Source organism: Danaus plexippus, chromosome 20, assembly GCF_018135715.1.
Source record: "Danaus plexippus chromosome 20, MEX_DaPlex, whole genome shotgun sequence".
Taxonomy (NCBI): domain Eukaryota; kingdom Metazoa; phylum Arthropoda; class Insecta; order Lepidoptera; family Nymphalidae; genus Danaus; species Danaus plexippus.
The window spans coordinates 986,730-1,003,432 of record NC_083550.1 but is presented as its reverse complement, the minus strand read 5'-3'; the positions used below and the strand labels follow the sequence as shown (position 1 = coordinate 1,003,432).

At 29.2% G+C, this 16,703-nt stretch overlaps 1 protein-coding gene, 1 non-coding gene and 1 pseudogene across 3 annotated transcripts in view; 1 reads left to right on the top strand and 2 right to left on the bottom strand.

Annotated features, from left to right (window-relative positions):
• Window positions 1-16,703, top strand: part of LOC116773911 (uncharacterized) — a 56,000-nt pseudogene that overhangs the window by 7,272 nt on the left and 32,025 nt on the right.
• Window positions 1-16,703, bottom strand: part of LOC116774199 (uncharacterized) — a 62,797-nt gene that overhangs the window by 27,984 nt on the left and 18,110 nt on the right. The window lies entirely within an intron of this gene.
• Window positions 13,035-13,153, bottom strand: LOC116774206 (5S ribosomal RNA). Its single transcript, XR_004353752.2, has one exon. It is a non-coding gene; the product is annotated as a 5S ribosomal RNA (ribosomal RNA).

Sequence of the window (16,703 nt, the reverse complement as noted above, 5' to 3'; positions counted from 1 at the left end):
TGTTGTACATTCATAAAGAGCGCTGACAATTCATTTTGAGAGCAGATAAAGGTTCCTATTTAAGTAGCCATATCATCAACAATATTACTAATACAATTATAACACAATGTAACATTTCGTAATGCGTTACGTGGGAAATGTATGCATCATTGCCTGAGAAAAAGAATTAAACGCATACAGAACTACTCCATTACCTTCCAACTTTTATTGACAATTAAGCAGTTTATAATACTTCTTTGTAGCGTTAAGTATTTTGGGTTATTTCATAAACGCCGTTAAACATTATCTACGACACTAAATGCTTTCGTTTATTTCGTCATCGAAATCTTCTTTAAGGTTCAACGTAGAGTCGTGCCACGTGAGCTGTCGTGTAATTTCGACGAGTACGGATAAAGGCTAAGCCAGCCTGAACTTTTTGAGGGCAATCAAAAACCAGTTCTGGTGCAATAAATTCATATCATACCCCAAAGTTGTTGTTCTTGATGAAGTTAAATTGGCCGTTCCGTTTTTTGTATTAGCTTGTAAGTTGTATTAGCCGGCTAATTTCTATGTCTTATATTGATAGTTATATGAATTAAAAATTATTTATACATAGGTTTTTATAAAACTTACGAGGATGTTGTTAAGTCCAAAATGTCAGAAAATAATATTTATGTGACTGATATTTTATGACAAATCTATTGGAATTTTATTAAAAAATACATTTCTAGGAGGATAATATAATACAACGATATTATCCTCTATGGAAAGTGATTGTTAATTCACTCCTTATATTTTCTTGGTATCTATGTTTAGATTATTTTCCTCCAGTCCTTCCGAGAAAGGTCGGCAATTTCCTGCTAAGTCTGAATTTTTTGCTGCTCTTTTAGACTCACACTCTTATATTATTCTAACAAAAGGTTATAATTGAATAATTTATTTTTTGTTCCAGGTAAGTTGGTCACCAATTTTAAAGAACCCATCAATATAGGTAAGCCGTAACTGTCTTTAAATTTTCTTTTACAAATACTAGTATAGTGTCGAAGTGAATTACTTTGTTTATTGACATTTAAGTTTTGACATCAAATTGACGTTTGACAATACAAAGATTAAAGTCCCCAAGAAAGCTAATCAATTTTCAAACTAAATAAATTTTATCGTTCTTATGTACCAAAACACGACTTGAGATACTTTATCCAAATCTAACGAACATAAAATTAGCATATTAGTAAATTATAATAGTTTTAACTTTATAAACACTGTTATATTTATAATGGTAAATCACAAACATCACTGAACGCGTTTCGTTGAAATAAGTCAACCGTAAAGTTCAATCACTTCTTAATCCCTGCCATTGTAACGTTAACAAAAAAAAAATTCAATACCAAGATGAACTATTTATAAATCCAATGAAGATGTAATCTAGATCTTAATACCGTTTAATAGGGCTGCTATTCCATTGGATCTTGAAGTGATGAAATGAGTTTGATACATCGATCAATCAAAGAAAGTTTATTAAATGTCGGATTAACTTTCTCTTAACCTGAGATGTCATATGACACGTTAGGGGTTACGGGGAACTTATTACGTAACTTCTTATCTCATATTATTATTTTTTAATTTCATTATAATTTATTTTCCATTTTTTTCAAGAAAGCAATATCTTGATAGCTATTTCAACAGATCTAAAAGGATATCGGAACGAAAGCATAAATCGCTTTTGAACTTTATATCATAAAGTGCCAATAGACAATATCTGATTCTATATTATACAAACATACAGTGCTATTGGTTTCATTGTGTATATAAAAGTCGATTTTCTGTGAACAGCTTAAGATTCACAATATGCAAGCAAGCTACATTAGCCGCAGACGTTATTTTGTAGAGTAAAATAAGAAGCCAGTGATACACAAAACCTTATGGAGGTAACGCTTCATTTAGCAAAAGTATATCGAATGAATCTTCTATACCATCAGCCAGAAGTTTTTACTGGAACTAAAAATTGTAGACTTTAATGGTAGCAATCTAGTTCGGATGGCACTGATGAATTAGCTAGTTACAAAGATTATTTTTTTATATTACATTACGTAGGGAAATCTCTAAATAATACATACAGTTTACAAGAATTTTTAGTTGCTAGCTAAATTCATATATTGTTTGATTGTACCTCCATTTATGTATCCTGTGTCAAGAGCCGGGCATTTGTGGTCATTAGGCATTTAACATCAATCATAAAATAAACTATGCAATACCATTATGACGTTTTAAAATTAATCGGGTTGCATTTAAAGCTAATGGAAGGTACATTTGCAAATAGTCACGATCGTCACAAAAGGTTTCAGTGGCATTCTTCATTATCACAATGTTTGATGGGGACGCTTTTATCCGATACCACTACGTCACGTTGCGTTTTGAGGTTATGATCTGGTGTCGAGTTTCTGGTAGTTTTTTTTTTGGCTGTGTCAGATACAGCTTTCATACTTGGCACTGAGATCATTACTTTATATGGGATGGATCAAGTATTGTTTAGAATTCTCCTTGTGGTCATTTTACCTTCCTTCAATTTCATTGTTTTAGTATTCATTTTATCTATCTATTATACATATATGATATTTTCAATATCCTGGACTGAAGGATTAATGAATAAAAGCATTTATATTATACATGAGAAGTCATAAAATACTTATATCATAATTCAGACTATGAAATAAGAATGTAGTACACATTAGAAGATTATTTAAAACTAAAACCAGAACTAGCAAATCATGGAACGCCATAATGCGGTGCCATTAAGATCACCGTATTATTATGGCGCCATTACAACAGACATTATGGTGTAATAAGTAACATCCAGCATTTGTAAATCATCCATGGTTTAAAAAGAACCCATTAATCTCATGTGACCATAAAAATATTGACGAGATAGTTACAAACAAATGCAACACTATTCCTGTTATCTACCCCCGCATTTGTTACTTGTTAAAATCTTGTCATTAGTTTGTTTGAGCAATAAAAAAATATATAATAACAATAAATCATCGAATTTCCATTTATAAAACATCATCTTAAATATCCCTTACCATGAAAATCTAACAGAAACAACACACTTTGCGTTTAATGAGTAAAAAACTATGTCAAAGCTCTTAGTCAATTAATGTCATGTTATGAATTATGTAATTACCACTCCATCATCACGATAGTAGCTTCATCATGGGGACACAGTACTCTAATAACACGTGCTCCTGCACAGCATCATCGTGACATGCGATGATGGCACTTGATTATAAAATAAGAAATAATTTTTATACCCAGTTAATGGTTTTTATATGTGACACACTGTCGTGACGTTTGTCGAGCAAGATCTTAGCTTGATCGCATTGAGGAAACTTAAAAAGTTGGCATAAAATTATGTAATCTTAAATTTTATTCTATATTTTGTATTGTAAGATATAGGCCTTACAGATCAGAATAAGTAGTATGAATGTATCTGATAATAATGTGAAATAAATTATACTCACTTATAAGTGAACTTAAAGAGAATCTTAGGGTTTAATTTTGACTACAATTTCCTTATGAATATAGGTATACTAATATTATTTACTAATATTTTTATACAAACGCAGTTAGTCATTTATTTCAATTTCAATAGCAATATTGTTTATTTACGTTTTTGTAGAACAAGCGTTTGTAATTTACAATTACTTTGAGATTAATTTATTACATAATCTTTATGACTGTGTGTTAGAAATGTCTCTGTCGATATAAACGGTTATATGATTTTTATTATATTTCCTATTCTGTCTGAAGGTGCTAAAGTTCATATTTGTTTAAATCATTTCTATATAACGTACTTTTAAATGATTGCTAATAATGTCGACTTAACTCGTCCTCATTGCTGTATTGTGCTAATTTGTAGCAATATTGTCACTTAAGCACTATGAAAAAACATCAAAGGTTTTAACATTTCTATTACGATTTGTAATTTACAGATTAATATGCACATTTTTGTTTACTCTCGCAGAACCACACGAAAGTACTAGAAACGTGATCATATAAAAAGAAAATTAAATAAGCAGGAATCCATTAATTTAAAAAGTGATATCTGCATACAAGTTAATAAAAAAAAATAACGAGTACAAAAAAAAACTTTTATCCTGCTTGTTTTATTCTAAAATCGTATAAATCTAAGTGTCCATAACAATTCATATACCGTTAAATGCTAAGTAAACCATCAGTCGTAGGTTAAAGTTACTACTTTAACCTGAGACTGGTGCTACCCAACCTAAGAAATACGGCAAGCAATAAGCTTTACACGGATAACAGTTCTCTATATTACACCGAAGTTAACGTAGATTACGGTAGATTCAATATTACCATTATTTTGTGTAATACAAATTTAATTCCAAAAAAAAAAAAAAAAATCTAAGACGGTTATAATTTTTGCATATTAATCTTCATTACGATTTAAAGTAATAAAAATTATTCTAAGGCATTAAAATTTGTAAGTGTATAAAGAATTATTATTGAGTTCATTACGCATAATAAACGTAGGCTAAAATCTAACCTTACTTGCTGATACATTGTTATTAAAATCGTAGGGATATAACATGTAACGGTGTGAGTGTCAGCGTCTCTAAGTGCAGCTCATCTAACGAATAAAGAACCATTTGAGTTATGATTTATGAAGTCAAAGCGATATGCAACGGCTAAAGGTCACAGAGACACCATAAACACCCAATATACTTCGGTGGATATAAACAATACTCATATGTACTTTGTAAGAAATGTAGAGAGAAATAACTTTTGTATTATGTAAATAAACTATTAAACTATGTGAAATTCAATAAATTTGTATTCCAGTCGGTAATTTAAAGACAGAAGTGTTTAAATCAAATCATTTTTATAACTTATTTGTATATATTAATAGAATTCAAATAACATAACATTTTCATTTATATACATGGTATTTGATGGTTTCTCAATAAATATAATAATATTAAATAACAGCAAGTTACATCCCACCACATCGGCGCGTGCGCAGATCAAATCTACCACCAACAATAATTCATTGCTTAGCGTTGAACCTCGTGATATCGATAAAAATATAAAAAATATTTTAAACGCTGATCAAACACGTAACAAACCTTAGGTACTTTATGTTTTGAAAGCATTAAACACTAAGTAAATTAAATTTGTTACAATAACTCTATAGTTTTATTATTACGACAAAATTAGTCAGCCATTACAAATGTTACGTACAAATTATTTAAAAAAAATATATCGATACTTTTAGGTCCCATCACTATATCAGAGTTGTCCCGTGAAACGGTTTTGTGGTGTAAAACATATATAATGCGGTACGGACAGACGTAATCGGATCACTGAAAGTTAATCTAATATTGAAATAGCTTTGTGTATATAATTTCTCCGGTTATTTGAGAACAGGAGCTGCCATAAAATTGTTATTATTACGACACTGTGGTTCACATTACAATGGTTATCGATGACACCGGTTTTTATAGCTCAAAATATGACATTATTGATATATACGATTACGTGTATTTACTGTACCTATTTGTTTGCTTATATATATATAAGATCATTAGAGTTTTATTATTCCAAGCATTATTATACCTATCAATATAGATTACAGTCTACTTTATATAAAAACTAAAAATAATGTATTAACTGAAAAGCCCCATATATATATATATATATATATATATATATATATATATATATATTATATATTTATATAATGCTACTGAACAAATTAGATTCACTAATAAAATGCCACACGGAATCTCTCTACTTTATTTATCTGTCACACGCCTTTGTTTGACTTCCTCTGATAAGGAAATTTCAATTTACATTTTGTTTGCATTTAATTTTCAATTAAGGCTCCGCTATCATCAGGTATATATTTTTTAATATCACCATTGTTATGAATTCATATTATAGCATATATTTTTTTAAAGAAACACATACAAAAAAGTATTTTTTATGCATTAAGTATCGATTTTTGTGAATTAACTCTTGATGTATTGACTAAAAAACTTTCAAGTATTAAAAAAATAATTAAAAATGAACATATTAATTGAAATATATATCTATTTGTAGTATTCAATATGTGTTCATAACATAAATATAGATGGGACTTGCCCTTAACTGTTTTCAATAAAACGCAATATTAAAGTTATCTCGACACTACGCGGTCAGTTGTTAAATTATTTCTCTTATTTATTATTTATAAACATGGTTCAGTACATCGCTATTCTAGTTTATTTTTATTCTTTCAAACCTGTATCATATACATATATATTTGTTACGTGACTATTCTACGTGTCGTTGTTAATATTATCATAAGTACATTGCTCTAAAGGTGACATGCGTATATGGGACAACTAATATACATTATTAATTAAGTTAAATCAGTATTGTTGTTATGAATGCCGCGACGCAGCTAACCGCAGGATGATAATAATTCATTTATTGCGAAGTTTTCATCCTGTATACGATATTTTCAACTTAAACATTACTCACATCTTAAAATATTCCGGAAACGTCCATAACAACTAGCTTATTGTAATAATGATAATATAATTGTTTATTTATTGGACAAAGTCACGGTACAGTGTTATAGTATTCATATATGTCAAGTATATTTGCTGAAGAGACACTCAAATAAAATCAATATTAGATAGGAAAACTTATTTGTACTGTATTAATAAGTTCTTTGTTGTCGATAATGTCTCATAGTAAAAGTATTTGAAATATTAATAACATTATATAGAAATACTTACGCTAAACAGGTAATAAATTAAAATACACAACCTAATAATTTAAGGAGTATATATATATATAGGAGTATATATAGGAGTATATATTTTAATAGACGTGTCTCTTAAAATTGCATGAGACAATGTTTTCACTATACACAAAATATCTTACACGTTGCAGCTAAAAACCTGAATTAGCGTGAAGCTGGTAGGAATAAACATAATTCCAAGACACAAGGAAACTTAAGAAATATCTAGCTCGGGGGAATTGCTACTGTCCTCGTCTTCGGTGCGATTCATAAAAAATGAGCGGAAAAATTAATTGAGACAATATCTATATAACACATTGATAACTTTAAACGAAAATCAACGGAGAAAATAACAATAACTTATTTGAATATTAATGAAAACCTTGATTAAATTAAAACATCACTCAGTTTTCAATTCAAGTGCTAACCAAAGAAGTATATGCATATAATCTTAAGACTATTCTCGTAACCTTTCGCCATCAGAGTATACTATTACAATACGTCTATATAAAATTTACCATGGAAAGGCAGAAGCGGTTCCAACGTCCAACCGGTTCCACGTTCAGTACAAAGTATAGAATACTTATTGGTCATTTACTATACAATCCTAGTACAGTGTAGTTGTGATACACGCGAAGGTTATTGAGAAATGTGCTTTATGTTTACAATAGTTTAGTTATAGTTCTTCTTTTAACTTAGTTAAATTAAAACAGTTACTGACTTGTCACCATTTCAATTATTTTCAATAATAGAATTAAAAAAATATTAATGTTCTTATGAAGCGTCCGTATAACGACACGTACACTGTTGTTTGTTTAAATTTAACCTCTAATCCAATCACTATAAGGATTAAAATTAACTATATATAATTATTATATCACATAAAGACTCGTACTACAAACAATTTACTGCGAGATTGTGTATCCATAGTATTTCCTCCTTGAAATAAAACCTACTTCTTTATGGCTAAATACTATCAAATCGTAAATACGCTAAACCCAGCATTTTATTAAAGCTGGTGTGAGCATAAAATTCAAGAACAATTGAATTTAAATAACGAGTAAAAAAATAACTGCTAGCGTTAATTTGATCGGAAAGAAAAATATATGTGACTTGAATTTAAGAGCGAAATTAAATATCTATACATATGTTTGTCATTGTAAATATGTATTATGTCCGTTTTTATATATTAACTAACTATAAACAACAAAGATATTATTAATATTCTTTTATTACTTCTTTGTAGACAATCATATCTCGTACATTTCAAGCATAGTATTTCAAGAGGTCCAAATATGAAAACAAAATATCAGGATAGCAAAGATTTCGAATGGCACATATACAGTCCTTTGAATTATCGACAAGTATTGTTTATAGTTGTTATTGGCTATTGTTAAATAGTTTTAAACTTCGCATATATGTAATACGTAGTCCACAAATATTGATTCAAATGACAATAAAATTATCACATATAGCATCAAGTAAGCTAATAATTTAATTATATAATTCCCAACAAATCTTTAACATAAACAAACAACAGTAAGGACTTAACCTGTATTGTATTTATATATAATAATTTTCCTAAACCTTTCGATCGTTACGTCCTGAGCCTGTTTTTATTATCAATATTGTCAAACCTTATAAGTTTCTCGTATCTCAAAATCTTAAATGAACACGAAACTAGCGATCACTTATGCTATCTTTCGACACAGCTTTCAAAGATTATAGTTTTAATCCAATATACATAAATTATAGCAGTCGTTAAATATCAACTCTGAAGCATTGACACAGAGCTGTTTTGAATGTACAAATTAATATAATACCTGCTCCGTTAACTTTGAACCTAACACCTTTGTTATAAGATTTGTTTCTCTATTTCTAACCGTATAATAAATTTTGTCAAATATGTCTCTGGGTTGCGCAATAGCAGCACGAGTCGTTGATGTACTATTGTGTACTATTGAACTGAACGTAGCTTTAAACTAATCTCTATGTTGTAGTTTGTTAAGTCCTTGGTCTCCTGTTTGGCTGATTGTTATTTACGTTTTAATATAATTTAAATGTTTTTATCACATTTCTACTTTATCTAAACATTCCGTATATATTAATTTAATTGGACCTCCTTACCAAATCTTACCGCAAATCGACATTCTGTTATTTTTACAATAAATATCAAAGGAGAAGGGTACGTACAGGTGCTAAGGATTTCGCAAGATATAATTATCATGCGTAGGATTTAGATTCGCGTTTATACCCATAGTATAATTTGTAAATAAATCAATCGAGACTTTATTATACGTGAGCCGAGCTTTTATTGCGTCTCAAATTAATCGAATCTTGATATAAGTATCTTCGTATCAATTTTACTATTCCCAGCGCTAATTAGATTGAATTTTAATGTATAAGTCAACACTATCTTCATCCACAAACCGTATTTGAAGACGGTTCGTGTTTTAAAATTTGGTCCAAAAAAAATACAGATAATTATATCATATTCCTTTAAGCCTCTTATAAAAGTACAAATAGTTTGAACTAGTACGTTCAATATTAAGCCGTAAATCCTTTGTCAATTCCGAACATTATAATCTCAAAAATATTTCTCAGTTTACAGCTTCTGTATATAATTATATTGAATGAATATTAACTTGACTTTAAACGCGATTATTGCATTACTTCCTTGGAGATATAATGGCAACGATTAAAGTGATTCTTAACAGTATGTTCTTGACCTGAATGCGAACATGCGATGTTTACGATGAGCCCTAACGCGTTGTATTAAGGTTTATTTTGTCATGTTTCTTTCGTAAGTTGTTCGACTTGTTTAATTTTCCAATGTTCCCTTTAGGGTAAGAGTGCGATAATGATTGCGATAGGTCAGTAACTGGTAGTATTTTTATAGGGTAGCCCGAAATTAAGTTCAATTTACCTACTTACATGAATTTTGTGTTGTTTTATGTGATTAAGGGATCCCATAAATTATCCTACATAACTGTATGCAAAAAAAAGGTTTTTAACTTGTATAAAAAATTATTAATTCTTCTCGTTGTTTTGGTCAGCTCACATAAAATTCTTATCAATGATAGATTTTGTAATATTTTGACATTTTAACTTTCGAATAATAAAAGCATACATATGTTATATTTATTATTAATTATTAATTAAGTATTAATTACATTAGATACGATATGATTGTTTTTATGGGCACATATTAAATGTATCGTGATTGTGTTCCTCACGATATGTAACGGTACACATTGTCATTCAGTGTCCGAACCTAGATTCAAACTTGTGTACCTCTGACGTGTCTAGGTTGCCTATTAGGTAGTGTGAGAAATAACTGTCCTATATAAAACGATTATGATGATTTATTCCGTGTTCGCAAACAGGGTTAGACGCTTTGAACGTGATGATCAGGTATTTATATCTTCATGAGTAGATATATTTTTTAAATTAATTTATATATAATTTCCAGTATTTAGATCAGGCTTTCGCTTATTATGTTTTTTTTTTAATCTTCGTCACACTTGGAGAATTTTTTGTTGAGTTTTAGGTTAGATTCGGTACTAAGACAATCATTTATGGCATAGAGGAAACGTGGACACATAAAACTTCTTGACTACATATGTTTATTCTTGAATTTAACCTGGGAACATAGAATAGAAATATGAACACTTAAATTAGAATTAATATAAAGAAATATCCCTAATTGATATCACTGTTGGTAAAAGCTTTTAAATATTTATATTTTTCATACAAATTTGGAATGAAATTAAGTCAATGTGTAATTATATTTTATTGATTAATTCACTGTTCTTAACCTTAAGAACAGCTCTAACAGAGACATTATTAAACATATCTCTCTTTTTATAAATATTTTTTTTAGTATAACATAATATATTATTCGGTTACATTTATTATTTATTAGTCTCAAACCGATGTTCTATCAATCACTATAGTAATTGTTGCATGAATTGTTTACTGTTATTACTGAAATTGATAAATAATTGTGAACAAATGTCACGACTCGATATGCATGTACTATTGAAAACTCTCTGAATAGCACAAGTCATTTATATAAGATATTTTTGTACTTCAATTCAGTTATTACGTGGATAAAGCAAAGTGATATCGTGATTTTTCTATCAATAATATATGCAATGTCCACATTTTTACAAGTTAATTCATGTGTGTTTTAACTATTGAATCTCTTCAGTAACAATACCAAAACATAGTAAGGATAAACACTACTACTACTGAAATATAGTAAGGATACTATTTAGTATTAATATTTTACCCATTCATCAACTGTAAGCCGGAAATAACAATTTTATTGTCACTATAAATCTTGTCACAGTTTGAAACAAACAGACAACAGATATAGAAGCCTTATTTTACAAAACAGTGGCTTAAAGCACAGTTTAGTACGATCTTATCTTTTTATTGCGGTTTGAGAAAAAAAATGGATATCAAAAAAGATTTGATTAGATAATGATTCCTTTGTCATTAGACATCGGAGGCAAAAAGTGTTAGAAACAGCAGGGTTGGCTCTAACAAGTATAAATTTATTTTGTTAGAAATTAGAACTGGTTCGAAATTAGTTTTGGTATTAGCGATATCAACGAAAGCTCTTCGTATAACAAGTTTGTCTCGTCACAGTACATACGAAGCGTTTCCCGTTACTAATTCAATAACCTGCATTAATACTGTCATATGCCCACATGAATGAACGAAAAACTGTTAACTTTACGTATTTAGTACGATGATGCTAACTTGGACTAAGCATACTGATTACGCTCATTTTATTTTCGAAAATATTTTAAACTAAATGTTTTTTTAATTAAAAAATGTTTAATATAATTAAAACGATGTCAGCCCTAATCGCCACGCTACCGTCGGTTGTAAGGCAAGTCACGATTGAAGATGCAGTTGATAATGTTTTAAGTTATTGCTATGTTCTGCCCGCGGCTCGCCTCGCGGATACAAGATTATTTTGTAACAACGATTACTGTAATTGCAATACATTTCAGTTGCTATACGTTAGAATTAGCTTGGTTTAGTGTTCGAACTAACATAATTATTTAGGGCCAGGTGAATAATATTACTATTACTTTGTATTTTATTCTGTTAATCGTAAACTAAATAAAATGTAATATACAAAATAAAAATTGTCCTAGTGACAATACTAATGATACGAAAAAAGTATCTTTTAATTTAATAACAAAAAAAGTTTGTAGAGTCCTTATAACAGTGTGGTATTAATGCTTGTTCTTCTTTCATATCATAACTAATAAAAAAAATTTCATAACACTAAAAACACGTAACAGTCATATAGAAATTAATATTCAATGATTTTGTTACTAAATTGACGTTTACAAGCAAAGTTGGGTCAAAAAAGAGTTTATAATCATAGTTATAAATTAATACAACAAAATAATTTTATTTAAACACATGAGTATCGTATAACAGATAACATCTCAGAATAAACCTGGGGTTTCTTCAACTAATTAGACACAAATTGAACGCTTACAGCCGATGTTGTTTTGTATAATCTGCGTCAAAGGAGGTTAGCGTTTTTCTGTGTTATTTTTATGTTATTGATATTTTATACGTTTGCAACTCTATATACTTTATTTTATCCATTAAAAAATCACATGTTTCTCGCCAATAACTTCAAACTTTATACCAAGAATTTACGATCATTATCAGAGCAGAATAAATGACAGAATTATTTTTTTTACAGTATCTAAATAACATGCGACTGTGTCTGGGACCAAAAAATATTTAATGACACTATTAAAAAATACATATAATATTTTTGCTAAACAATTTTGCTCATAACAATTACTTAATTATTATTTGATAAGCACATGAATGACATTTTGCAAAAACTAATAAACTAATGTCTAATATTATTAAATTAAGTCGCTACAATCTTTTACTTGACACACTCAACAAATGTTATTAGAACAGTCCTCTTTGACTACCCTGGAATTTGACACCGCTTGAGCACTGAACTTGATAAGTGAAAGATAATGAACTGCCACATTATAATATATACGAAGTGTAAGTTTTTCAGCACAACCAAGAATTTTTTTTTAATTTGTATTTTCAACGAATCTTAAATAAGGCTTTAAAAAATATTACTTTCGTATGCGACTCAGTTTTAAACGTGTAATTCAGTGAAGTTAAGAAATAAGAGAGAAAGAGATGAATTGAGTGTAGTGAAAAAAGGTTAATTTCATCAAAAAGCCAACATCACGCGGTGTTCCCAGGCGGTCACCCATCCAAGTACTGACCGCGCCCGACGTTGCTTAACTTCGGTGATCGGACGAGAACCGGTGTATTCAACGTGGTATGGACGTTGGCAATCACTTAGCTTTACTAAGTGACCATATTAATAAAATAATATTGAAAAGCTTCGGACTTTTTTTGAAAATATTTTTGAAATGACAGTCAATAGAAGTTTCAACACCAGTCGGCATGTCCTCTTATAATTAATTTAATTTACTCAAATGATTTGTCAATCTATAATCAGGAATAATTATTAGGTAATTAAAGTGTCGAATAGTGTTATAAGTATTTATTTTACCCTTTTCACATAAGCTGGATACAATATAAGTTAAGGTATAGAACCTTCATTAGCTATGTAGGCCACAGGTGCTGGTCGATTATTGTCTAACAGCCGCTAAGACATGTCAAGGGCTATTAGGAAATCACAGTTATTTGAATCACTGTTTTCTTGTTCAGTTTAAACGTACACAATACATTTTGTTAAACCGCTTTATGTTAAACTTACTTATCTATATACAAATAATTATAATTGGAGTGTGTTTTTTTGATTTTAAAATAACTGCTTGATATTAAAAGCATTTGGATAGTTTTTTTATCTTCCAAAATAAATTGATTTAGTTTTTTATCTGTTTATACCGACTGTTCCTTGAAATGTTTGGACTGATTATGAGGTGTCTTTCACAGACAGACAGCTAGGTAATTTAATAAAAAGACACTTGAGTAACTTTTGATAAAGAAATTTAATTGTTATTATTAAAAGAAAAATACTTTTCCGCGCTGACAAAGTCGCGGGCACAGCTAGTATATGTATAAATAATATATAAGTAACGTACATACAAACATTAAGGTTATAAATATCTATTTACGCCATACTTCAGTGCCAGATGCGTAAATATCAGGTTTTTATGACACATACCACGTGCCACCGAAAAACTTAATGTAAATAAATAAAAGTTTTTTTGTAAGTCACGTGTAAACACCCCTTATCTTATACAGGGTGGAATGGAAATAGTACTATCTGTACGTATTTTGGCGCGGGTGAAAATTTATTGCTATTAATCGAATTAACTAATTACCAGCTGTATACCGTTTAAGAGATAGGCCTGAATAAACAGACGTACATACAAAAATTATACAAAAAATATTTTCTTTATAATCATTCATAAGCATGTAGTATAAAAGCGTATATTTAAACATTATAAGCAGTCACTGAAATATTATTTCCTATTTAGTATGGATAAATACAATAAATTCGAAGATTTTAAGACGAATCCTATATTTATTTGTATACGGAACCCTGAATAATGGATGCATAGCTTTATGGCGTCGCTGTGTGTGGTACACTTTGAAGTCTCACATCATATGCAGTGTTCCCCAATACCAAAAATGTGATTGTTTTTTTTTTTTCAAAACAAACAATAAACAGCCCGTGAACGTGTAAAACCTGGTCGGCCGCTGATGCCCGATAGAAAGGAAAGTGCGAATAAAAAATAAATTACGATTTTAAATTAAAAATTATGAATAATTTCTTTTACTGAACGAAAAAGGTTTCTCTGTTTTTCCAACTTAAATACGACTTTATCGAAACGATCACTAAATATTGTCTCTCCACACATGTCCAGACAGTTTTAAATAATAATATATATCTTTTATAGAATTCATATATTAGATCTCATATAAACAAATTGTGAAATAAAGTACTTATTAATAAATACAATATAGTGTATTATAACTGATTCCAGTATAGCAATACCTAAACATTTTTATCATAAATGTATTCAAGATTAGACCATATAGCTTTTACAATAGAACTCATTATGAGAAAAGCTACTAAAAGCACCCCTACTGAACAAATTCTATATCTCAGTCAAAATATATAGCATGTCCATTAAGCAGCAATGTTTATGCACTCCTTAAAGTCTATCTGGTCTAAAACAGCGAAGCTACATATTAATGTCATAGTTTATAAGTCTAATTACGGAGACAGACAAAACATACATACATACATACATTACACAAGTACTCTCATTTAATTTCTACAACTGGAGTGAAGTCTAAACTATTAAAGGACCACAGATATAAAAAAGGACTAGTTGTAAATAAAATATATATGAATTTACAATACAGGAATCCATAAAACGATTAGCAATTTCAATCGGTGTTTCATTCGCGCGGATCACGATCAGATATTACGAGATGATTAAGAATATAATTATCTGAACTCATTTTATATAAGATAAAGGATGAGGCCTTCAATAAAGTACATAGCGTTTAAAGTTATTATGTGATTACAGTAATGGCGTAAACTGTTGTCCAGTGATTTTTGAATTAGGTAAATAGGATTGCATCCGCTATAATTTCAGTGTTACAAAATGGCCGTTCAGATATCTCGATATTAATTATTCTTCAACTAAAACTGCTGGAAAAATATCGACAATAGGTTATAGTGTAAATTATTTTACATCATATCGTTATAAAATCATTATAAACAATTACCATATAAATGTTATAAGCTAAACATATAAAAACCATTAATATACAAAGCCGGCTCACAAGGACGTTGTAATTAAAATAATTGTCTTAATAGCGCAGAAGCACTAACGTAAACATATATCCTTCGTATATATACTAATAGTGATTTTTTTTCTCTGATAAAAAAACTTGGATAACTATAAGTAACATTACAAATGAACGTGTAATTTATAAATATAGGAAAGAAATTGTATGTACTGTTTAAAACATCAGGATGTATAACATAAATGTAAGCCTTAATATTTTTTTTTTATTTTTATAAATGGAATAATTGAGGTACGCAATTGTTTTTATTACTGCTTTGTTGTGCTTAGACTATTGACTTAAAAATTGCGATGTTCTAATTAAAAAAAAAACTATCTTCTGAATAAAAATAAAACGATTAAAGTTTCGAATAGCAGTTATTTTTATAAATACTCACTGGGTATTAACTATTAAGCCTTGTGTTTTCGCGTAAACCAAGCTATGTTGAAAAACACGGCCGATATCGCATGTATCAATTGACACGAAATATAATAATATTAATTCTTTACGTCTTAATCTATAAATAAAACAAGCAACTGAAAAAAATTCTTCAAATTTTTTTAAATTCCCCATTAATAAATTAAAACTAGCACCAACATAGATATGCTTGAAAGACAAATATGTTATATTATTTTATAGTACCTATTAATCATACAAAAATTTTCCCACAGTGTATAAATAAATAAACGTATATCTAATTATAACACAAATTAAACGAACTATCAATAGCCTTAGTCTCTCTCTCAACATATTTGTAGCAAACAATAAGAATCTTTATGATAAAGGTATAGAGTTAAAAATCCTATGGGTTATATGGTCGGTTTCATACAATATGTTACGTTCTAATAATATTCGAGGGTCGCCGTTAAACATTAAGTAGTCAAGACGTTATTTTCTTGAATTAGAATCAGGAGTGGTCAATACAATGAGGTTTCGAGTGCCGGGAATAATTTCCCATGTCGATTGAAATAGACAAACACACAAGTACATACACGCTACTGATATACATACATTACGCTAACACTAACGTATACAAAGAAACAAAATGAAATTTTAATGTTTTTCTTAC